At 48.2% G+C, this 24,082-nt stretch overlaps 1 protein-coding gene across 4 annotated transcripts in view; it reads left to right on the top strand.

Moving 5' to 3' along the window:
* The window catches only part of SETD1B (SET domain containing 1B, histone lysine methyltransferase), a 402,280-nt gene that overhangs the window by 3,506 nt on the left and 374,692 nt on the right, over positions 1-24,082 (top strand). The gene's annotated exons all lie outside the window — the stretch shown is intronic.

The raw sequence follows: 24,082 nt of genomic DNA, 5'->3' as shown, positions 1-24,082 counted from the left end.
GTATTGTAGCCACTAGAACTCTTAGATGTAGCACCAACAAACGGTCTGCCTTCGCATCGTCAAGCGCTATATTATCTTAATTGCCATTTGATTCTGTTTGCAGCCGTGAGCCTTTCTCCCGAGCAGCTCTTTGAAATAAGTGGCCTCCTCCATTCACCAACCCTTTCCCCAATACCACTTCCCACTCAAACTCATGCCCGGCACGCCTCGGAGGTGTGACACTCCGTGACGTGCGCTGGTGTCGGTTCTCAGCTTGTTTCCCATGGCTTGGCAGTCACATGCTCCCGAATATGTTGACAGTTGCTAGGAGACTGCAGGAGGGCTGTACTCGCCAGGATCCTGCAGACATCCTGGGGTTAAAATCTCACTTTTTCACTTCCCGAAAAGTTTTCGTTTCCTGCTTCTTTGACACCCTTCTCCGAATCGCACGTAAACCTTACATTTGCTTTATCATGGGGCCAAATTAGATCCGTGCAGCACATGCTGCTGCTGATGTGTGCTGTCATTAGTTCGGCCCTTGTGCATGGTTTAAGCTGTTGCAGGACATCTGCGAACCACGCCATTACGATTTCTGGCGGGCTGTTGGCATTTCATTGATGCAGCTTGTAGTAAATAAACCTCAGACTGGGCGGAAAGTAATACAGCGTTGACACCATGTGCGTGCTTCTTAAAGGTGCACTAACCTATTCAGGGTCTTCAGAAGAACACTTAAGAGAGGCAGCTGGGTGTTGAGAAAAACGCACTCCTAGGTTATTTTGGAAACAAAAAACACATTTGCGATATTGAATGATGTTTTGAGAAAATACACGTTTGATCATCGTTAATTGTTCAGACGTGTGCTTTTTTTTTTTTTTTTTTGAGGCATAGATTTTGGCATCCGTAAACATGCTCTAAGAGGACTGAGTTTTTGGTTTGCATATTTATGTCTACTGCTCACGTATACCCACTTCAAATCATTCAGTTGCATGCTAATAATTTAACCGTACCAAGTTGATACCTGTTAATATGAGAGGCCGGTTAATTTTTTCTTGTTCATTGAGCGCCTAAAATTCCAAACTTAACTAGGTACGTTTTATGCCAATGTGTGCATATGCTGTCCTGAAAAATGAATAGTATGCTCTCCAACCTGCAATTCGAGGATTTTCAGACGAAAAATGTTTAGTGCACAGAAACGTATCTCGAACAATAAGCAAAACCTTTTTTTTTTTATATAGAGTTTAGTGGGGTTGTGGGTGTTGTGCCAGGTTATAGCCGTCACCGATATTGGCATTTTGGCCAATCGAAGGATTGAGCGAGTCATTGTTTAGAAATGTGCAGTTTAGTTGGGAAAACCTGGGATTACAACTGGTATCCTGGTTTTGCTGTGGACTCTTTGACCCTAGATTTTATATTTTATGTGGTATGTTATATACTGTTTCACTCTCATTCTCACCCTCCCACTGTTGCACATTTACATTGAATAACCAGAGAAAGGCAACAGTAAATGGGTGAACCTTCTTCTGACAATGTCACCTGTTTCAGTTTTTCAGGGACCAGTTTGATTATTGACAATGTATACTTGCGATGCAAATCTTATCTGATTGAATATGGCACAGTGTCCAATATGGCGAGGCCTCAAAATATACTGAGTGTATTGTTATCTTTTACATGGCTACAGACCCCCCTCCCACACCAGGTGGCATGCATCATCCATCATATGGGGTGCGTCTTACCAGCAACGGAGTTGCTCAGTTGGCTCATCCTGAGTTCTTTTCGGTTTTGTTATAGGATGACTTAGTTCTAACAGTCTCTATGCTGTTGAAATTATATCCAGTTGTGCCTTCAGTGCTATTTATTATTCATTGCCACTAGTACAAGTTAACCACATGGCTGCTGTGGGGATTTTTGCGCTGTGCTGAAATATTCAGATTCCCCTTCTTCATGACGAGCTCAGCTCGTCATCAGCACACGACACCCGTGGGTGATGACGAGCTGAGCTCGTCATCAGCAGCGAAAGGGTTAAAAAAACGTAAACATATATTTAGTTACAGATAATTAGGAAACAACCTTCATCCAATGCTGTGCTTGACATGTTTCAGCACAAAGATAAAAAAGTAATTGAGCATTCCTTAGGACACAGAGGGCTCTTTTACTTATTTGCCTTATGCTGTGCCTATAGATGTGGTGGAAGTGATGGCAAATTGGAGAGACATCGTCTAACTAGAATTAAACAAGCTGCATCTGTACATAGTAATTCTGTAGAGATTAACAAAAAACATATCTGCCCACATAATGCATTTTTTTCACGTATACCAACTTTATCATACTACTGTACGTTTAGAGTCCATGCTCTTGTGAATACAAACACAAGACTATTCTTAACTTTATCCACCAGTACAGCAGACCATCCACAATATATCACTGTAAACTCGCACATGTTATTAATTATAGTTAAGTACCCCTATTTTCAACTCTTCGATCTATTAAATATAAATGGATTCTGGGTGAGGGAGGTTAGTTTAGAGTTTGTCTATGTTAAATTAGTTTGGTGTTCGGAGATAAACATTAGCTCAGTTAGTAATCTCCATAGTATTATATTTTATGTCTAGGAGTTAACAGGAGCCCAGCTTGCCTCATTGTTGCTAAACCCCATTCATCCCAGAACTCCTCTGAATACTGGGAGTGAGTGGTGGCATTTTTGAAGAAGCAGGACACAGGTAATTTGATGAAGTAATATATTTATTATGACTACAGGAACAGACCCCTGGGACACAGCTGCTCTTTCCTCCAACAGCCTTCCTTCTGTTCTAAAGATCTCACAAGTGCATCAGAACAGACTAGTTGCTAAGGAGCATCAGTGTTGCAGAGCATTACATAAACATACAAGGGTAAATGATTCACTGAGAAGAATATAACACATCTTCCTCCTTTAAAAAAAATAACTAATTATAATGAACAAATGCATTACGAACATATGTAATCAGCATATTTTTTGGGCATTGCACATAAACGTCCAGAACTAAATCTAACAGTAGGAAATGACTTGTTGCTTGCACCTGGAACAATTCTACTCTCACTAGCTTCTTGCTGAGGTCTAGAAAACACTGCGACCTCCGTGTCAGAGCATGGTGAAACTTTTCTAGCACTCCACCAATAACCATCAGCAAGTTTCACACTGTTCCCTTTCACAAGAACAACCTTCTTTAGAGAAGACCATTTCGAACAACCCTTCCTAGATTTGTCTCCCACAAACACTCTCACAAACATTCCTTGCGAGAACAAACGTTTAGACTTCAAAATATTCTTATTATGGCGATGGCAATAAGGTTTTTGGTACTTTTCCACTCTGTCTTGTACTTTATTCAAGTTCACATTATGCTTACTAGCTCTGCTCATCCACGCTGGTACAGCCACAGAACACGGTATTCTCCCTCTGAGTAAAGAAAAAGGTGTTTCTTTTGTTACCGAATAAGGAGTAGTACAATGTGACCATAACATGTCCTTGACATGCTGCTTCCAGGACTCACTATTCATAAACCCCAATTGGACATATTCAACCAACACCCTATTAAAGCTTTCTACGAGGCCATTGCCCCATGGATGATAAACTGGTGTTGTAGTGTGTTTGATGCCCCACTTAACAAGGAAAGTCTTAAATTCTTCAGAGATAAATTGGGGCCCATTATCCGTAACTATCTCAGCTGGACATCCCTCCCGTCTGAAAATATCTTCACAGAATGAAATAACACTTCCCGACTTCTCTAACGAAAGCAACTTCCGGCCATTTAGAGAAATTGTCAGCCATGACCATGGCAAATTTCTCAGAAACATTCAAATGTCAAAAGGTCCACAAATGTCTACAGCCAGTTTATCCCAGGGACCCTTAGGCATGGGTGAAGCAACAATGGTGGTTTCCCAGGAAGAATGGGTATTGTCACTACAAGCACATGTAATGCAATCTCGACCATAACGCTCAATTTAAATGTCCATGCCAGGCCACCAAAAATTCTCTCTACATCTTCTTTTCATGGCAGACATTCCCCCATGTCCTTCGTGCATTATTTTCAGCAATCTTTCTCTAAGACTCTCAGGCACAACCAACCTACCCCCTCTTCTAAGAAGATCATCAATAACATTCAATTTATACCATATGAATTTGAAAGACATCAAATCTTTATGAAAACACCACCCACGCTCATCACTCAAAGCACCAATAACCTTACTTAAAGTTTCATCCTCATCCAGGGCTTTTTTCCAATCTTCCTGACTAATGGCACTGCACACATCCTTAACTTCAGCCACCATCCATTCATCGTCCTCATCTTGCTGATTGCGTTTCAAGACTACCTTTGGATCACTATCAGCATTAACATTCTTGGCACCTGGAATATACTTTATCTCAAAAATATATTCCTGAAGACGATATAACCTCTTGGAGTGGCTTTGCTCGCACCTCTTGTAGAAAAAAGATTCACCAAAGGTTTATGATCTGTATGTAATTGGAAAGTGGTTCCCCATACAAATGTTCGAAAATATTGCACACCCCAACTGTAAGCCAAAGCTTCTTTCTCGATCGTGGAATATGTATGCTCTGCACCTTTTAATGTGCGGGAAGCGAAAGCACCTACCCTTTCGACCCCTTTGTGAACTTGCATGAGAACAGCACCCAGACCATAATTACTGGCATCAGTGGAAATAATGGTCTGATCAACTGGATCAAAACGTTTCAACATGACGGCATTGGCAATGCTACTCTTAATGGAATCAAAATTCTCTTGAGTCAACAAGAAGGGGGGGGGACCAGGAGCTTGTTATGGTCCATTGTCCGCGCTCCTATATAAATGACTATATCAATGAGGACACTGTTCCAGGGTAATGGGTGCATGTATGTCACCCAAGTAATCGAGAGAGAGGAGAGGAAAGATAGAGAGAGGTTAGGAAGAAAGATTAGAGGGTAGAGGGAGGGAGTCAGAGGAGAAAGAAGAAAAGGAAGAGAAAAAAAAAGTAGTTTATCCCCGGTTCCAAGGATCCAATCCCGAAGGGGAAGTCCAGGACTTTCCTCTCATACGCCCTCACACACCCCGAAGTATGTCATTCTTCATCATCGGGCTTTTGGTGCTCCTCGTCAGACCGGCGCTGCAATGTCTGATGGGCCCCCGAAGGGTCTCTTTAGCGGAGATCTTTAACCCCTCCCATGCTCACGACGGAGCCGCTCCATCATGAGCATCGGCTGAGCTGTGCTCATGACGGAGCGGTTCCGTCATGGCCCTGCCGCCGCGCCTGCGCGGTGCGTTCTATTGAGCGGGCGGGGCCATGACGGAACCGCTCCGTTACGAGCACAGCTCAACCGCGGCTCGTGACGGAGCGGCTCTGTCACAAGCATGCGGCCTCCGCTCGCCCCCCCCCCCCCCCCCCTAGCGCTGAGGCGGAATTGCCGCCGCAGCGAAGGGGTTAAAAGAGAATGCGCCGTAAAGTGCGTGCAGGTGTGGGGGCGAGACAGGTTGGAGGGTCTGATTCTTTGTGAGAGAAGTGGTGTGGTGCGTGCAGGTGAAGTTAAAAATACCTAAGGGCATCCACTATAGGTTTTTATTCTCGTGGTGTCCTTGGTAAATTAAAGAAACAGAAGGGTAGGGAGTTACGTGGGGCTTTAATTTGCCAGTGTAACTAGACACAAGGTGGACATGTTTCACGCATGTGGTGTCGTAAAGATCAGTCTCGTTTCTTCAGGACCTAAAAATTAAAGGGTGTGGAAAGTGCATGTCAGTCTATACAAGAAGAGAAGGGTTTCAGGCTGATAACCCTGTCAGGGCAGTGGGCTACCCTCGTAGGTCATCCCTAGAGTGGTAGGGGGATCACTGTAGGTTGATCTAGCCATGAGTGCATGGATGGGGGATAAAAAGAAAAGGACAGGGAAAGAAAAAAGACAACACTGGTAAAAATAATAGGCAGGGCAGGGGGGCTGATACCTAGACAGACCAAAATCAAGACCTACATTAGTGCCTGAAATCATGGTGGTAATCGTTAGCATATGGCCATCATTGTGAAAAGAAGCTACATCATGCATTCCAGATAGCCGCTATAAGAGAGTTCTTTAGTGTACGTGATTAGCCACCAGAGTACATATATGCTTCTAACATCAGGGTGCACGTGGAGACAGAACCGTGTGGCGGCGCCTCGTTGACACAAGGACCCGAGGCGTGTGGGGCCCGAGCCTGTAGGGGGGGCGTGCGGAGCGCATTGCCCGGTGGACCGCGCTGTGAGGGAACCCGTGCACCTCTGCCAGACTGCAACAAATAAGTTAACACAGACCCCCAATCGCTCATTCCAGATCGATGCACACAACAACAGTGAATAGGGAATGGCTGTGAGGCATGGCTTACCCTGTAATGAAAGTCTTGTTTCCGAGGCTAAGCGGCGCTGGTTGTGAAAGCATCCAGGTATACTGGAAAGATAAAGTAGACACCCATCATGGGTCAGAGAACTGATTGAGCCCACGGGGATTTAAAAAGTAAATCGCAGAGAGGAACCAGCGTTGCGCGTGAGTATTCTCCCCCCCCCTCCCCCCCCCCGGGGGGGGGGGGGAAGAATACTCACGGTTGTTGCCTCGAGCTCGAGCCTCCGCACCTGCCCCATCCAGCGGCTGCCTGCTATTGAGTTGAGCCTGTGCCCAGTTATAGGGAGCGCGATTGCCGTTCGTGGGGCTGGGAGTCTCCTTCTTCTGGCTGGGCGTCGTGAGTGCAGCCTGCATTGCGCATGTGCCGGGGGTAATTGCTGTGTAGTGCGCATACGCAAAGGAAAGTGTGCTCTGGCCGGCGATGTGAGGTTTAAGAGATATGCTAATGCCTGTCAAAATTCTGTTGACATGTTTCTGACCACTCAAACTTGGCACCCCTTTTCATCAGCTTTCTTAACTTGTGTACCTTTTCAGAAAAATGGTGTACAAATTTCAAATAATACTCTGCGAGACCCAGAAATGATCTTAATTGGCCTCTATCCCTTGGAGCTGGTGCTTTCTCAATGGCATCCACCAGATTCCGTTTAGGTTTTACACCATCACATGATAACGTGTGACTGAAATACTCAGCCTCACTCACACCAAATTTACATTTCTCCAATGCTATGGTGAGACCAGCTTCAGACAGTTTCTTGAGGACTTTTTCTAAATTGTCATCATGTCTCTCATGTCATCAGTTTCTTGAGGACTTTTTCTAAATTGTCATCATGTCTGGATTTATCACAACCCCCACACCAAAACATCGTCTTAACACCACCCACATTTTCCAGACCAGCCAAGACGTTCTGCATCACCCTTTGAAATACAGTCGACGCTGACGCCAAACCGTGAGGCATGCGTACAAATTGGAAGGCGCCCTCTGGAGTAATGAAAGATGTGATGTGCTTGGAATCCTCATGTAATAAGACTTGGTGGTACGCATTGGATAAATCCAAAGTAGTAAGATGAGATGAACATCCTAATATTTCCATTGGATTTTCTGGCCCAAACTATTAGACTTAACCATTCTGATGCTACAACAGGCTCAATTACGCCTTCAATACAAAGCCTATGTAACTCTTCTCTAAGTTTGTCTCTCAATATGAAAGGAACATTCCTAACCTTATGCACTTTGGGAACAGCATCAACCTTTAAGATTATTCTATGTTTAAATTTTCTCAGGCAACCGAACTTTTTACTGAATAACTTGGGAAACTTAGTGCACCATTTGGAAGAGTTACTAGGCGACGTTAATAGTACTTGTTGGGGATGGTTCAGGTTTAAAACTTTGTCGAGAGCTCTCTGCTCCTTCCAGCTCAAAAGAGATCTGACCTTGTGTACTACATACAACTTCGCTATAGTTTTCCTATTAAAAAAACGTTTCTATATACCCAATAACGGGTAGTTTTTCAACGCAATAACCTTCAGGAATAACATCGCTGGATTGTAACTCCTCCAACTTACCACCCAAACCTACCCAGATGGATTTATCAATGATGGTAAATGGAGAACAGGAATCTGCCCAAACTTGTACCTCTTTGTCTCTAATTTTGATTATTCATTTGGGAGGGCGATAACCATCCTGTTTATCCACCTCACATTTAAGTACTTGTTTGGATTCAATAACCATAACTTCCACACTATCATCTTCACAATCACTATCACCTGACAAATCTTCCCTTTGGAAAGAATTGATTTGATCAACTAAATTAACAGATCTGGAAGAAACAGCAGATCCAGAGCTTTTGCACCATCTTGCAAAATGCCCCAGTTTTTTACATTTGTGACATCTGCTTTTAATAGCTGGGCAAAAATTAGCACCGACAGTATGCTTTGGACTACCACACTTGAAACAAAACTTAGATTTCAATTTAGAATCTTCTTGTTTGTTATCAGGAAAGCATTTTGTTGTATCTTGAGTCTTGCTGAGCAGCAGGACAACTGCTCCTGATGGGGTTATCATTATATCTTAAAATCTTAACTTAATAAAACAACTTAAATAATCTATCTGAAGTATCCATCTTTCTTCTGATTACATCAGATTTATCTATTCCTTTTTTAAAACTCTTTTTTTAAAGATATGCACTGTTTCATCGTCTTGTGCAACTTTTTTCGGAACAGTATTGAGTTCTTAAACATATCTGAAGTGTTTTCCATTCTTTTGCCTACTGACAAATTTTTGTCTAAAGTAGGATCCTTTAAACCAAGAAGTTTTTCTTGAATCTTAAGATTAGACATTCTATTAATTAACTGATCTCTAATTAAATCATCTCTCATGTCATTAAATTTGCAAGTGACAGCCAACATTCTAAAATTTGCCACATACTGTTCAATGGTTTCCCCGACGCTTGTGCACATGAAAAAAACTTGTCTCTCAACCACAACACTCACTTTCTTCCCAAAATTTTCTTCCAAAGCTTTTAAAGCTATTTCATATACATCAACATTAGTATCCCCTGCAGATTCACTGTCCGTATTGGTCTCAACATAAATAGTTCAGGGCTCAAACTCCACTCGACTGCTCGCATAATCGAGCTAAATTTAACAAGGTCGAGCTGTTTTTAGGTCCTACTCGCCCTTTCTGGCGAGTAGGAAAACAAACCAACTTTTGTCCTCTGTCTGTGAAAACGGAGCAAATGTGACAAGATAACAAGATTTAAAGGCATTTTTATTGCTCACAAAATTAATGAGCAATAAAGATGCCTTTAAATCTTGTTATCTTGTCACATTTGCTCCGCTTTCAGAGACTGAGGTCAAGTAGGTTGGAGTTAGGTCGATGACATTTTTTAAGGTACTATTCCTGCAGGACTAGTACAATTTTTTTGGATTTTTCGAGCCCTGTAGTTTTCATCAGAGGTAATGTCTTTAAAACATTCCTTCCTTCCAAACCCAAAAATTGTTTAAGAATGGCCAACTTCCTTTTTGAAATATAATTATCACCCCTAATGGCTTCTAGATATGTTTCGAATGTTTCTTTCCAGTTCTACCACAACATACATGGCTGACCCGAACTTTGCAGAAAAAATGGGGGTACAGGAATAACTTGGGATGATATCTCTTATAATAAGGCTAAAATGAATTATTGTTTACAATGAAGGAGAATGTCTCTGAAAATGTATGTAAAAATACTAAATGAAACCATACAAACCAAAACTGGCAGAATCCAATATTGAATGTAGACTATTCTGTAATATAATTGTGACTCCGGATGAAAAATAAATATTCACTTTTTAAGAGTTCAAAACTCGTACTGGCTTGCGTGTCACCGATGATGCAGAAAAATAAATTACTTCTATTACTATCTATCTATCTATTACGCTATGAGGAAACGTTGGAACAGTAGCATGGTTGCCTCTATTATTTTTTCATGGACTTCATAAAATCTAACAAGCATTGGCAAAGCCATTAGGTCTTGCTTTTACTGTTCCCCCAATAGAGTGCTGGAGCTGTCTGTAGTGAGACTACTGAAATGTGCCTGGTGCCTAGTTTGCTCGGCTTCATTTTTTTTCCCCCCATAATGTTTTAACTTCTTTTCTATCTTTTACAGAGCCAAGAGACCCCAGAGGGTGAATGATTTGTGGTATAACAATGCCCACATAGGTAGACGGACATGGGGTGTGATATGTCCAATGCCTACATTTGCCCCTGTGACTATAACTATCTGCTAATGGTGTGTTGTCTAAAAAGCAACCACAGAATACAATAAAATGATTCCTACATTACACCTATAATTTTTGCTCGCCTAAATAATCTAAAAAACAGTAGCTGGCGTTGTGTGGATAAAAGTGAGAAGTTTGAGAGAGCTACTTTCATTCTGTGTAAGAAGCAAACATGCCCTACAGTTTCCATGCTACAGGTTTTCTATGTGTAAAGAGTGCAAAACTTGCTGCCCCTATTCTTTGTGTGTGATTGAAATCTGCAGTATTGTGACCCATGTTGTACCTCCTATGGCCTATAAAGATGACATGTGCTGTGTCTGCTACCTTAGTAGCATTTGTCCTGAAAGTACAGAAGAGAATTTAGCACTCCTGCTGCTTGTGCTGCAACTGTTGTATGTGCAAGGAAAACATGTATTGCTGTTGTCAGTGCTGTACTGTTAATGTGCGACTGTGAAGCAAGCCTGCATTGCTGCAGACTATGCTTATGTTATACCGGTTATGAGTGCAAATTGTGCTCTACCTGTATTATTTGGTGTATTCCCACTCCCCGTTCCTCCCCGAGCTCGTGGTGTGGAGGAAGGTCTTGCTTTCTCTTTCGCACTCACTTCCGGTGGAAGCGGGGGGAGCGGTCTAGTCTTCCTGCCGCCTCCTCCCTACATAACCGATGTGCTGGCCGACGCGCGCAGCGGGCTACGGGGGCGCGCCGGAGTCGTGCCAGAGTCCTGTCCGTCTGCGCCCGTCCGCGACCAGACGGGACCAGGGGCCACTCTCCTTGCCTATCCAAAAGACAAATTTTTTTTACTCCAGAGAGACCCTGATGAGTCTCAGGCCATTACAATGTTTGTGTCACCCCCCCTCTGTCTTGCCACCTTGCCCCCTTAAGTTGCCGGGAGTGCAATTTATCCTTATCATCTCTCCCCTCTGTGCTTGATCTAACCTCTTCTAATTTTCTCCAAACTTCATTATGGAGCAAACCGCTTGATTCCCCTGCTGACCTTACTTTCATCAGCCTAAATTGTAGGTCCTTACCGAAGCACAGGAGTGACATCTTCGACCTTCTCCTTTCCGCTCAACCAGCTGCTATGTTTCTTACGGAGACCTGGCTGAACGACAGCTCTAGCCCGACATAGCCTCAGCTCTCCCTGATGACTACACTTACGCAGGTAAAAATAGAGTGGGAAAGGAGTGAGGCGGTATAGCAATCATTTTTAAAAGAATTTACTCTTGCAAGTGGGAAGACTTAGCTATCCCAATTGTGAAGCCGGCCTGTTTAAACTTCTGCTCTCCCCTAACTACACTCTTTCTGGCACTCTCATTTACCGCCCACCCGGTACGGCCAGTGCTTGGGCCTCTTCATTTCCTGAATATATTGTTCCACTACTCTTGCACTCAACTAACTTCCTGGTCCTTGGAGACCTTAACCTACATTTTAACGACTTATCCTGCCCCACCAGTACACACCTTATACAAGGTTTAGCAGCACTTAACATTTCTCTTCATAACTCTGGCCCTACTCACAGGGCAGGAAACGTACTGGATCCCATCTTTTCTAACTTAGACACCATAACATGCAGGTCCCCAGGCCCATTCCTTGGTCCGATCACTACATAATTAGTTTCTCTATAAAAATCGACTGTGCCCCGAAAATCCCTTGAAACTCCGCGCTACCTAGGGCTGGCAGAAATTAGAAGAATCTAGATTCCAAAAAACTGAATTCCTGTCTTGAAAATACCAGACCTTCTATTAATATGGCCACCATTGAGGAGGAGGCTGTTATACATAACTGGCTTACCTCCGCGGTCAATACATGTCTTCCCCCCTGCACAAATATAAACACAACTTACATCATCCCCCCACTCCATGGTTCACTGAGCAATTAAAAAATGAGAAATCTACATGCAAAAAATTGGAACGGAAATGGCGCGCTTATTACGATCCTGAGGCCAAACAAACTTACATAGATCCTCTTACCAAATACCATTACCTTTGTAATTTAGCCAAGGCGGAACATGTTAATCTATCCATTCTAAATGCTCAGAACCGACCTAAAGCCTTATTTAAAGCTGTGCAGGAACTTTCGGGCATGTCCTGCCTGCCCAAAGCTCCCTGCCTGGATAAAACGCAATGTAACTCCTTGGCAGAATTTTTCACTGGCAAGATTGAGACCATCTATGTTAACTTTGGAGTTCTTACTCACATTGCGTCCTCTCCTGAGCCGGTCATGTCTGCATCTTTGTATGAATCAGAAACACATGCGCAAATGTGTCCGCCCTCCCCGCATCAGCTGACTGCATGGGACCCTCTTACTATCACTTCTCTGCAGAATATCCTGGGTTGCATTAAATATGGTTCCCCTTTGGATCCCATGCCCCCACAAACCCTTCTAACTCTTGATTTTCATGCATTCACTTTAATTTTAGAACTTCTTAATGCCTCTCAGAGAAGCCAAGGTCCCGAGTACGTGGAAGCACGCGATGATTGTGCCCCTATTAAAGAAAGCTAATGCTGATCCCAATAATCCAGCTAATTTTCGCCCCATCTCACTTCTTCCGGTCTGCTCCAAAATTCTGGAAAAGCACACTAACAAACAGGCAACTTTCTCCATCAGTCTCAGTCTGGTTTTAGGTCTGGCTTCTCTACCGAGTCTACGCTCCTTGGGGTCTCTGAGACCATTCGGTGCCAGGTAGACAGAGGGGAAACTGTGGCACTCATCCTACTGGATTTGAGTGCCGCATTCGACACTGTTTCCCATTCCATCCTTCTTACTGCCATTAAGTTCATCAGCATCAGTGGCTCAGCTCTCGGTTGGGTGGCCAGCTATTTATCTGACCGCACGTTCCAAGTTTTTCTCACCTTCCAAAACCCATCACTCCACTCATAGCGTCCCTCAGGGCTCTATTTTGAGCCCACTATTCTTCAACTTGTATGTAAGACCCCTAGCTACCATTGCGGAGCAAGCCGGACATACCATCTATTCTTACGCCTATGATACTCGGATCATCTATTCACTTTCCACAGGTCAAAACTCCACTACATCATCCCTTCTTTCTGGTCTCAATAACATAGCTAGTTGGATGCAGGACAATAAATTAAAATTAAATGGGGATAAGACCGAGCTTCTTTTGTTTGGCCACAATACTACACTACGGGGTCCTCACCATTGGCCACAGCAAATGGGTCCCCTACCTGTTCCCTCCAAGACAGCTCCCAACCTAGGCATCATATTTGATAATCAGCTGTCGATGAGGCAACATGTGATCACGGTCTCGGCCATCTGTATTACTATCATCAAGTGGCTGAGAAAGATAATATGGATGCTTCCCCATGACACCCAGAAAACCGTAGTCCAAGCGTTAATTACATCTCGGCTGGACTATGGGAATGTTCTTTTTCTCGGTGCATGCAAGGAGGTGACTCGTAAACTTCAGATGGTTTAAAACATGGCTGTTCGATTACTCTGTAATCTCCCCAGAACCTTTTCCACTTCTGCTTCTCTGCGTAGCCTACACTGGCTCCGTATTGAAAATGGGTGTATTGTAATGGGTGTATAGGGGAAACTTGGAATGAGCAGCTCATGGTGTACCTGTTTGTGGGGGAAACTGGCATTATTCCTCACCAGAGTGCAAGTGCATGAGGGTGTGCCTGTGTGTGAGAGCAAGGTCGAGAAGAAGCCTGCACTGGTCCTGCATGTTCTGTACTCGTTCTTTCTGTAAGGGAACCTTTAACTGCTGCTACCTATCCGGCACATAACCCGTAAGGCAGGGAAGCTTGCATAGCTTCTATGCATGCTAGATCAGTTTTGAGAGGGAACCTTTGCACTGCTGTTAGCTGTGTAATAATGTTTGTGTAACATATCATAACACGTGTATTTGTAAAGTGCACGTTCACCCCAGCAACGGGGCATCTTGGTGCTGAAATAACAGATGTATATTGTTACCCAACTCAAAGGTACTCATTTTATCGACCTCAAATGGATGAGAGGCTGAGTGGACCTACCGTGTCTGAGAGAATCCTGGATTGTACTGGACGTACTGTCCTTGTTCTAAGTTTGAACGAAGCCTACATTGGTGCTGCACTTGTTTTGTGTTTGTTTTGCAGTGTCTCTGAAAGACCTTTGCACTGGTGCTACAGGTTCTGTACCTCTTGCTTTTGTGTGAGGAGGGAACTTGCACTGGTGCAGTATGTTCTATACTTGTGGTGGCAGGGAAGCTAGGCCTGGGTGGGAGGGGGCATTGGCACTCCTCTCTCAGGGTCAGAGGGCTGCCTCTGCACAAGTAGTACACAAAAAAGTCCAGCTTAACATGAACCTTGTGTGATACCTTGTTGCGCACTCCAGAGCAGTGCGCAAGTTCCAAGTCTGCTAGGGTAGCACCCCCTATCACTCGTAAGTGGTTCATAAAATGCGTGACACGAAGAGTGGTGCATAAGGCTGATCAGGTGCCATGAAGGCACATTCATCTTCTGTGGGAGTCTGTCAACAAATGTGCTGAAGGCAGTGTTCAGAACTTTCCTTTAGAATCCGTACTATACCTTTTGAAAGGGGAGCAAAACAAGGCTAATCTACATTCTGCATTAATGTGACGGGAACATATTCGTTGGGAGTGAGGGGGCGTTGGAAGTTTACAACCCGCTGGATAGGAAGAACATACATGAATCAAGTCTGTCAGAGGTGATCTAATCTGAGTATAGCGCATTGAAGTGTGTTAGACGGACCGGGAGGGTCGGCCGAGAATAAGGGGAGAGGTCTCCGGGGAGAGCCGTCTCCAGCGATAGTACAGACGAGTAACTTCCCCCCCACAGATGTACACCACACCAGGATAAGGTTTAACGTTCTTTATAAGCAATTCTTTTAAGTACGGTGAAATGGTACAAGGAGGTCTGGACTCAGGGGTCCCCTCTGTTCTAGTCTCTCGATTGGGAAAAGGGTAGCGGGACAGTCTTGTTACCAATCTGGTAGATGGAATAGCTCACAATCCTCGAGCTTGGCGTTCTGGATGATCGGACCGCGGCGGAGCCAGCAGGTCCCGGGATGGTTGAAGATAGCGACGGTCCGCGGCGGAGCCAGCAGGTCCCGATGAAGGTGGTGGTTACAAACGGTCCGCGGCCACGCCAGCAGGTCCCGACGACGATGAAGGTTTCAGAAGGTTGTGGCAGCGCCAGCAGGCAGGACAATAGTTCGCAAGGTAGGACTATGGCAGCGCCAGTAGTCCGTCAAGGATGAGTTCTTCACTGCGTCTCTCGACTCCAGGATACAACTGCCTTCCTGCTCTGGAGCTGCCCCAGTTATAGGTCTGGTGCCCTTTGATGTCTGGACCCTCGCACTTGGAGGTCGGGAGGTCCGGGATGAGGGAGTCCAGACACCCAGCAGGGGGGTGGAGCCAGCGCCCGGGGGAGCTGGGTGCGATCGGCACCTGGCGGGGGAGAGCCATCGATACTTCTTTCTCCCATCAACCTGCCAAGTGGGCTGTTCACCTCCTGGGTGGATGGTGGTGCCGGGATGTCGGGGCCTGGCCAGGCCCAGGGTTAGGGTTGATCTGAGGCCACGCGGCCTCGTGGTGCAGTGTCCAAGATGGCGGCCGGGCCGGCCGAGGGAGCGGGAAGGAATTCGGCCCCATGATACAGAGATGTCTGCGGCAGGAGTCCCGCATGGGACGGGGTGCGGGTTGCCTTTGTGGGTAACGTCTGGAGGACCGGGGCCCGGGTCCTGTCATGTGGGGAGGAGGCAAGCCCCTCACGTGGCCTGTCCAACATGCGTCCCCCCCAGCTGAAGGCGGGGAGAGTCACCCATCCTCTTGGGGACTCTCCTCGTCGAGGCGGAAAAATCTTGACAGGCCATCTGCGTTGGCGTGGTCCTGGCCGGGTCGATGTTCCACGGTGAAGTCCATCCCCTGCAGGGAGATGGACCAACGCAACAGTTTTGGGTTTTCCCCCCGCATCTGCATTAGCCACTGCAGGGACCGATGATCTGTTTGCACCCGGAAGTGGGTGCCGAAGAGATAGGGTCGGAGCTTTTTGAGAGCCCACACCACTGCGAAGGCCTCCCTCTCGATGGTGCTCCAGCGTTGTTCTCGGGCCAGGAGACGTCTGCTGATGAAGGCCACTGGTTGGTCAAGTCCTTCGGGGTTCAACTGGGAGAGGACTGCCCCAATGCCATGGTCGGAGGCATCCGTTTGGACGATGAATTCCCGACTGTAGTCGGGGGCCTGGAGCACAGGGGCAGTGCACATGGCGGCCTTCAGTTTCTCGAAGGCTGCTTGACAGTCTGGGGTCCAGTTGACCTTCTTTGGGTGGTTTTTGGAGGTGAGCTCCGTGAGGGGCCCCACAATGCTGCCATAGTCCCTCACGAACCGCCTGTAGTAGCCTGTGAGCCCCAAGAAGGCGCGGACCTCGGTCTGGGTGATGGGGGGCTGCCAAGACTGGATGGCAGCGATTTTGAGTTGCAGCGGGGCCACCAGACCGCTTCCCACCTGGTGCCCGAGGTAGGTCACGGACCCTTGGCCAATCTGACACTTGCTGGCCTTGATCGTGAGGCCGGCGCGTTGAAGGGCCTGCAGGACCTCTCGGAGGTGGTTGAGGTGGTCGGACCAGTGGCGGCTGTACACCGCGATATCGTCCAGATAGGCGGCGCTGAATTCTTCGAGTCCCGCCAGGACCTGATTTACTAGCCGCTGGAATGTTGCTGGAGCATTCTTCATGCCGAATGGCATGACCTTGAAGTGGTAGTGGCCATCAGGGGTGGAGAAGGCAGATCGTTCTTGGGCTCGGGGTGTGAGACCGATCTGCCAGTAGCCGCTGTCAGGTCGAAGATGCTGAGGTAGCGGGCAGCTCCCATACGGTCGATGAGTTCATCTGCTCGGGGAATGGGATGTGCGTCGGTTCTGGTGACCGCATTGAGGCCCCGGTAGTCAACGCAGAACCGGAGCTCCGGAGTGGTGCCGGGGGCGGCGGCTTTGGGGACCAGTACCACTGGGCTGGCCCAAGGGCTGTCTGAGGGCTCGATGACCCCGAGCGTGAGCATCTTGGACACCTCCTCTTTGATGCAGACCCGTACCCGATCTGGTACGCGGTAGGCCCGATGTCGGACAGGGGGACTGTCTCCTGTGTCTACGTCGTGGGAGCACCAGGGGGTGACCCCTGGGGTGAGGGAGAACAGAGCGGCAAACTGCAGTAGGAGGTCTCGGCAGCCTTGACGTTGCTCCTGGGTGAGGGCCTCCGAGAGTCGGACCCCATCCACGGAGCCGTCCTTCTCTCGAGTCCGTAGGAGACCAGGGAGTGGCTCGGAATCCTCTTCGGTTCCGCTGTCTGTTGCCATCAGGAGGCTGAGCTCCGAGCGCACAAAGTGGGGTTTTAGTCTATTGGCGTGGAGGACCCGGAGGGGGTTCCGTGAAGATTCCATATCGATGAGATAGGTGACAGGGCTCTTGCGCTCGACCACTTTGAAGGGCCCTGTCCATTTGTCTTGCAGGGCGCATGGTTCGGTGGGAGACATCACCCATACCTGTTGGCCGGGTTCAAATTCGATGGAGGAGGCATTTTGATCGTACCACCTTTTCATGTCTTCCTGGCTGGCCTCCAAGTTCGCTTTAGCCATTTCTCTAAACCTTCTGGTCTGGTTGCGTAGGGTCAGGAGGTACTTGAAAACATCTGGAGGGTTCTTCAGAGGGGGCATTTCCCAACCTTCTTTGACTAGGCTGAGCGGCCCTCGCACCGGGTGTCCATATAAGAGTTCGAACGGGCTGAAGCCGAGGGACTTCTGGGGAACTTCTCGATAGGCAAAGAGGAGGCACGGCAGTAGCACATCCCACTGGCGACGGAGGGGCTCTTCCAACCCCCCAATCATCCCTTTGAGCGTGCGGTTGAACCGCTCAACTAGGCCGTTTCCTTGAGGGTGATAGGGGGTCGTGAATCGGTAGGTGACCCCACACTGTTGCCAGAGGGATTTCATGTATTTTGAGATAAAGTTCGTGCCCCTGTCGCTGACGACTTCTCGGGGGAAGCCCACCCGGGAGAAGATTCCCATCAAGGCCCGGCCAACCACCGGGGCTGTCACAGTTCGCAGGGGAACAGCCTCGGGGTAGCGGGTGGCGTGGTCCACCAGTACCAGGATGAACCGATGTCCTTGTGCTGTACGGGGGTCCAGGGGCCCCACAATGTCTATTCCCACCCTCTCGAACGGGGTGGTGACCACTGGAAAAGGTTGCAGAGGGGCTTTCAGCTTGCGGCCGCTCTTCCCGCTGGCCTGGCACGTGGGGCAAGACAGGCAGTGCTGGAGTACGTCGTTCCTCATCTTTGGCCAAAAAAAGTGGGTCACCAGGCGACTGTAGGTTTTGTCCTGACCCAGGTGACCAGCCAGGGGGACATCGTGGGCCAGGTTTAGCAAAAAGTCTCTAAAGCGGAGGGGCACCACTAGCACTCGACTGGCCCCTAACTCCGCGATTCTCTGTTCACTGTACAGCAGGTCATTGTCCCAATAGACCCAATGGGTTCCGGCGGTATCCCCGGCGCTTTGGGCGAGGGCTTGTTGGCGGAGTCCCTCGAGGGAGGGACAGGTCTTCTGCTCTTGACGAAACTGTTCTTGGGTGGGCCCCCCTTCCTGACGCCACTGAGCCAGGTCGGGAAGGTCCTGGAGCTGGGCGAGCCCTTCGGGGGTTTGCTCGGGAAGGTCGGCACGGACGGTGTCTTCGACTGGAGCGACCGGGGGAGGAGGTGCCGGCCATTCGGGTTCTTCGGGTCTGGGGGTGGCACGGGCGGCCATGGACCGGGTGGTGACGCACGCCCAGTCCGGGAGACCCAACATCCCCAGGTGCTCTCTTCTCTCTACGGCGGCCCACGGGGAACTCTCCAGATCATTTCCCAGGAGGCAGTCTACGGGGGCATCATCTCGGACCGTCACCTTCAACATGCCGGAGACTCCTCCCCACTCGAAGGGGACGCAGGCCATCCGACAGAGACTCTCCGAGTTGTCGGCTGAGCGGACAGGGCAGAGAACGTTCGGCAGGATCTGTTCTGGGGTCACCAGGTGACAGCGGACGGCTGTCACACTGGCCCCGGTGTCACGTAGGGCTTCGGCCCGGCGCCCATTAATGCTCACCCACTGACTGTACTTCCGGGTGTTGGCGGGTAGGGGGGCCCGCGGGACCATGTCTTTTCCCCCTAGGCATGCTAGAACCATGGCGGCCGGTTCCCATTCTGGGTGTTCTTGCTCATGTTCCTCGTGTTCTTCGGAGATTTGTTCTTCCCCCAGGGCGGCGGCAGCCATCTGGCGGGGTCTCGGGCTCTGGTTCTGTGGACAGTTCGGGTCGTTGGCGTAGTGGCCGACTCGCTGGCATCGGTGACACGTGACATTGGCTCTGTACCCCGGGCGCGCCGGGGTGTTGCCCCGGTTGGCCGGGGGTGGAGTGTTGGCAGCGGGAGCGGCCTGGGCGTTGTCTCTTCCTCGTCCCTGGCCTCCTCCTCCCCCTCGGGGACGGTGCTGACCTGGGTGGTTCCGGTGCTGTTCATGTGACCCATTTCGGCCCACTCGGGTGATTTCCCACCGGTCAGCCTCGGCGGCGAGCTGTCGTGGATCGGTCAATTTACTGTCGAGGAGGTGCTGCCTGAGTTCGACGAAGCAGTTGTTAGATAGATGCTCCCATACCATGAGATTGAAGAGTTGCTCATAGGTCGTTACATTGCTCCCCTTGATCCACCCCTCAAAGGCTCGGCTGAAATAGTTCACGTACTCCACCCAAGTTGTACCCGGGATCCGGGTGCAGTCTCGGAACCTCTGGCGGTACATTTCGGGGGTGAGCCCATAGCGGGTGAGGAGGGTAGCTTTCATGTGGTCATAGGAGGTCATTAGATGGTCGGGGAGCTGTAACAGGGCATCGCGGCCCTCATTGACGAACCTCCCCCATAGGCCGGCTCCCCAGTCGCTTCGGTCGATCCGGTGGGAGGTCATAGCGATCTCGTAGGCCTTGAACCACTGCTGTATGTCGTCATCTCGGAAATATTCTCGCACGACATCCTTGGGGATGTGTACTTTCTTTTCTGTTGCTCCCGGGGTGCGCGGTTGCTCGGGCACTCCTAATTCTTTGTTCTGCTTACGTAATTCGATCTCTGCTAGGTTGCGTTCGTGTTCATACGCCAGTCTCTTCTCTTCGAGCTCTCTTTGTCTCTGTTTTTCTTCCCTTTCTTCTCGGAGCCGTAGATGTTCTAGGTTCAGTTTTTGTTCGGCTAATTTGAGTTCGCCCTCCATTTTGAGCCGGGCCATTTCTAATTCATGTAGTCTGCTTTTCTCTCGCTCTTGGATTTCGTTTTGCGAAAGACCCGTTCTTTGCTCCTCGGGAGCCGTGGCGTTTTTCTCGGCTGCTGTGCTATTTTGGTCCGGGGTTCTGCCGGCCCCGGTTTCTGCCCATGACTCAATGGCGTGCTTGAAATCGTCCTTAGTACTCAGACCGGTGGTAGCGATACCTTGTTCAATGCAGAATTGCTTCAACTCACGATGGCTGTACTCTTCCAATTTCTCCATCTGGAATTTCTCGGTGGATCCGCTCTCTTTGGTTGTCATCGTGGTTTTGTCGTGGGGTGAGCTACTCTCTGTACGATTACGCGTTGATTCGGATCGCGCCGCTGGCCACCAATGTTAGACGGACCGGGAGGGTCGGCCGAGAATAAGGGGAGAGGTCTCCGGGGAGAGCCGTCTCCAGCGATCGTACAGACGAGTAACTTCCCCCCCCACAAATGTACACCACACCAGGATAAGGTTTAACGTTCTTTATAAGCAATTCTTTTAAGTACGGTGAAATGGTACAAGGAGGTCTGGACTCAGGGGTCCCCTCTGTTCTAGTCTCTCGATTGGGAAAAGGGTAGCGGGACAGTCTTGTTACCAATCTGGTAGATGGAATAGCTCACAATCCTCGAGCTCGGCTTTCTGGATGATCGGGCCGCGGCGGAGCCAGCAGGTCCCGGGATGGTTGAAGATAGCGACGGTCCGCGGCGGAGCCAGCAGGTCCCGACGACGATGAAGGTTTCAGAAGGTTGTGGCAGCGCCAGCAGGCAGGACAATAGTTCGCAAGGTAGGACTATGGCAGCGCCAGTAGTCCGTCAAGGATGAGTTCTTCACTGCGTCTCTCGACTCCAGGATACAACTGCCTTCCTGCTCTGGAGCTGCCCCAGTTATAGGTCTGGTGCCCTTTGATGTCCGGACCCTCGCACTTGGAGGTCGGGAGGTCCGGGATGAGGGAGTCCAGACACCCAGCAGGGGGGTGGAGCCAGCGCCCGGGGGAGCTGGGTGCGATCGGCACCTGGCGGGGGAGAGCCATCGATACTTCTTTCTCCCATCAACCTGCCAAGTGGGCTGTTCACCTCCTGGGTGGATGGTGGTGCCGGGATGTCGGGGCCTGGCCAGGCCCAGGGTTAGGGTTGATCTGAGGCCACGCGGCCTCGTGGTGCAGTGTCCAAGATGGCGGCCGGGCCGGCCGAGGGAGCGGGAAGGAATTCGGCCCCATGATACAGAGATGTCTGCGGCAGGAGTCCCGCATGGGACGGGGTGCGGGTTGCCTTTGTGGGTAACGTCTGGAGGACCGGGGCCCGGGTCCTGTCATGTGGGGAGGAGGCAAGCCCCTCACGTGGCCTGTCCAACAAAGTGGCTTTACCTGCGAACTGGTAAGACCGCAGTGGTAGAGGATCTGGGAGAGGTGGAGGGCGCTTTATCACATCCCTCGCCACAAACGAGATTATGAGTATTCAGTCCACTCCAAGGGTAGCACAGCACCTTTGAGGGATCGAGTGAAAAGTTCCACACTGATCAGTAAAAGCTTTCATCAGGGTGAGTGTTGCAGGTGAAGCCAGGGACATATTAATCTGGAGGGCCCAGAGTAGGTTACCACACATTCCCAGGGTGCTCGAGGTTCACCCAGATGCTCAGGGCAAAACGCCGGCTATGAGACAGGCAGGGACACCACCAATCCCCCACGGCCTGTCCGGCACAATCCCCAGGATACAGAGAATACAAGTTGGGAAGGGGTGAAAGTCACAAACGTGCAACGTTACTATGGCATTGTGACTTAAAGCGCTTATGCAGGATGATGAAGTGACTGAAGCTCAGAGATGAAAACATGATTTGCCCAGGATCACACTGCATAGACGTGGGGATTGCGGGATTTAAATCCCAGGTTTTCACAGAAGCCAGTTTTCCCACTAGCCACATCCAATAATGTCGACATCAAGACCCACGAGGCCTGTTACTATTTGATGGCAGTTCGTGAACCGCTTAATTCGTTTACTTCGTCGTTTTTAAACTATTATTCCATCCTGCTTGATTGCTTTGCGATCTCCTCCCTCCTCGTAGCCCCCATCCTATCGTGACACAACTGCTGGAGACAACATGGCATTATAGCTTTGGAATAAGGGTGAAATTGCTGACATCATTTGGTCACAGTGGCTATAAACGATCCTAGGCATATCAGTGGCCTTCCTCTTGGTGTGCTAGGAGAGCTTCAGAATACCAGTTAAGTGCCTAGATGCAATGCGATCCTCGCTGGAAGATTTGAAAGGCAGGGGTGCAGTTCTGCAAGATTTTATTTTCATCAACCATACATTTACTCATAACCTTTGGATATCCTGCCTCCAATCTTCAGCATTCTCACAGATCTATATGTACCGCTCAGCATTGTAAAACCTCTGCTGAATTAAAGTGTGGTTTCATTACCATACTAATGTCCAATCTTAATAAATCTTAAAAGACAGAAAGACGACGCTGCTTTTAAGCCTGTCGCCCTAGTTACTATTGAAATTATTCTATTTCAGGGGGATACCTCTGTCGTGTAAGAGTCTTTTTCCGGCTAGTGAAAGCAGCGCCACCTGGTGGCATAACATGGTTACAGTCGAAGCTTTCCTAAATCCATGGACTCGTGCAGTAATCTAATGGTGCCTTGGCTTCATCTATGTTTTATATGGCAAAAGTTGAGGAAACTGGTTCATTGTCAAATGTGAGCTCAGTAGTAATGCATTAGTCATTTTTTCACTTGTGTAGTATTCTTCATGTCAGGACATTATATGTCCTCCATCTTAACCTCTGCTACGGAGTACCACTGACATTTTACTGACCTAACACTGAATAGTTGAGGAATTGTGTTCAACAAGAGCAGAAATGCGTTTTTCCCCCATATTGTTTTCCCTACAATATCTAGGGACGCATGCCATCAATTGTGGGAAGTCGTGTATCCCATAGTGCATTGGATCATCCAGAAATTTGTATCGAGTTCAGTATCCCAACTAGAAGTGTACTACTTACATTTTAAGCACCCTTTTCAGCAGGTTCATGTCTTCCCCCATTGTCCATGTCCCTTGACTTCGATGAAGCCTCTGCTAAATTACTCAAGATTGCGAATCATGAATCTTGTATCTAATTTAATCTCTTCATTGATTGGGCGGGAGGTGGACACCACACTGATGTTATAAGTTTGGCACCTCTATTTCTTCAAATTGAGTCATGAAAAATCGAGTCAAAGAAAAGGTCACTTGGCACCTGATATTGATGCACCGACTGGAAAATATATCATATAGCCTTGCACTTAATCAAGATAAAAGTAAGAGGAGTACAGGCACGAGAATTGGTCCTCCAAATCTATGGCTTCTTAGCTCACTGATCACTTTGCTTCTGAATGATGCATCACAGTCTTGCTGGACAGGCAACCCCGTTATAACCTCTGCAATGCCCTTAATGTAATACTAAACGACTTCTGTAGTACATAGCACCTAAAGTATTAACACCCATTAATGGTATCCATTGATTTATCAGGAGAAGATGGATAACATGAACATTTGTAATAAGACTTTTTGCCTTAGAGATGTTAACCCATATAGCATCTGCTCCATTGAATATTTGTCCTAAGCCGGTCTTTTTACAAAGTGGACTCCACACGTTGAAGTACTTCTTTTCAATAAGTTTATTGATAAGCAACCCCCG

The sequence above is a fragment of the Lissotriton vulgaris genome, chromosome 11, assembly GCF_964263255.1.
Source record: "Lissotriton vulgaris chromosome 11, aLisVul1.2, whole genome shotgun sequence".
Classification (NCBI taxonomy): domain Eukaryota; kingdom Metazoa; phylum Chordata; class Amphibia; order Caudata; family Salamandridae; genus Lissotriton; species Lissotriton vulgaris.
This window is presented reverse-complemented; position numbering and strand designations above follow the sequence as displayed.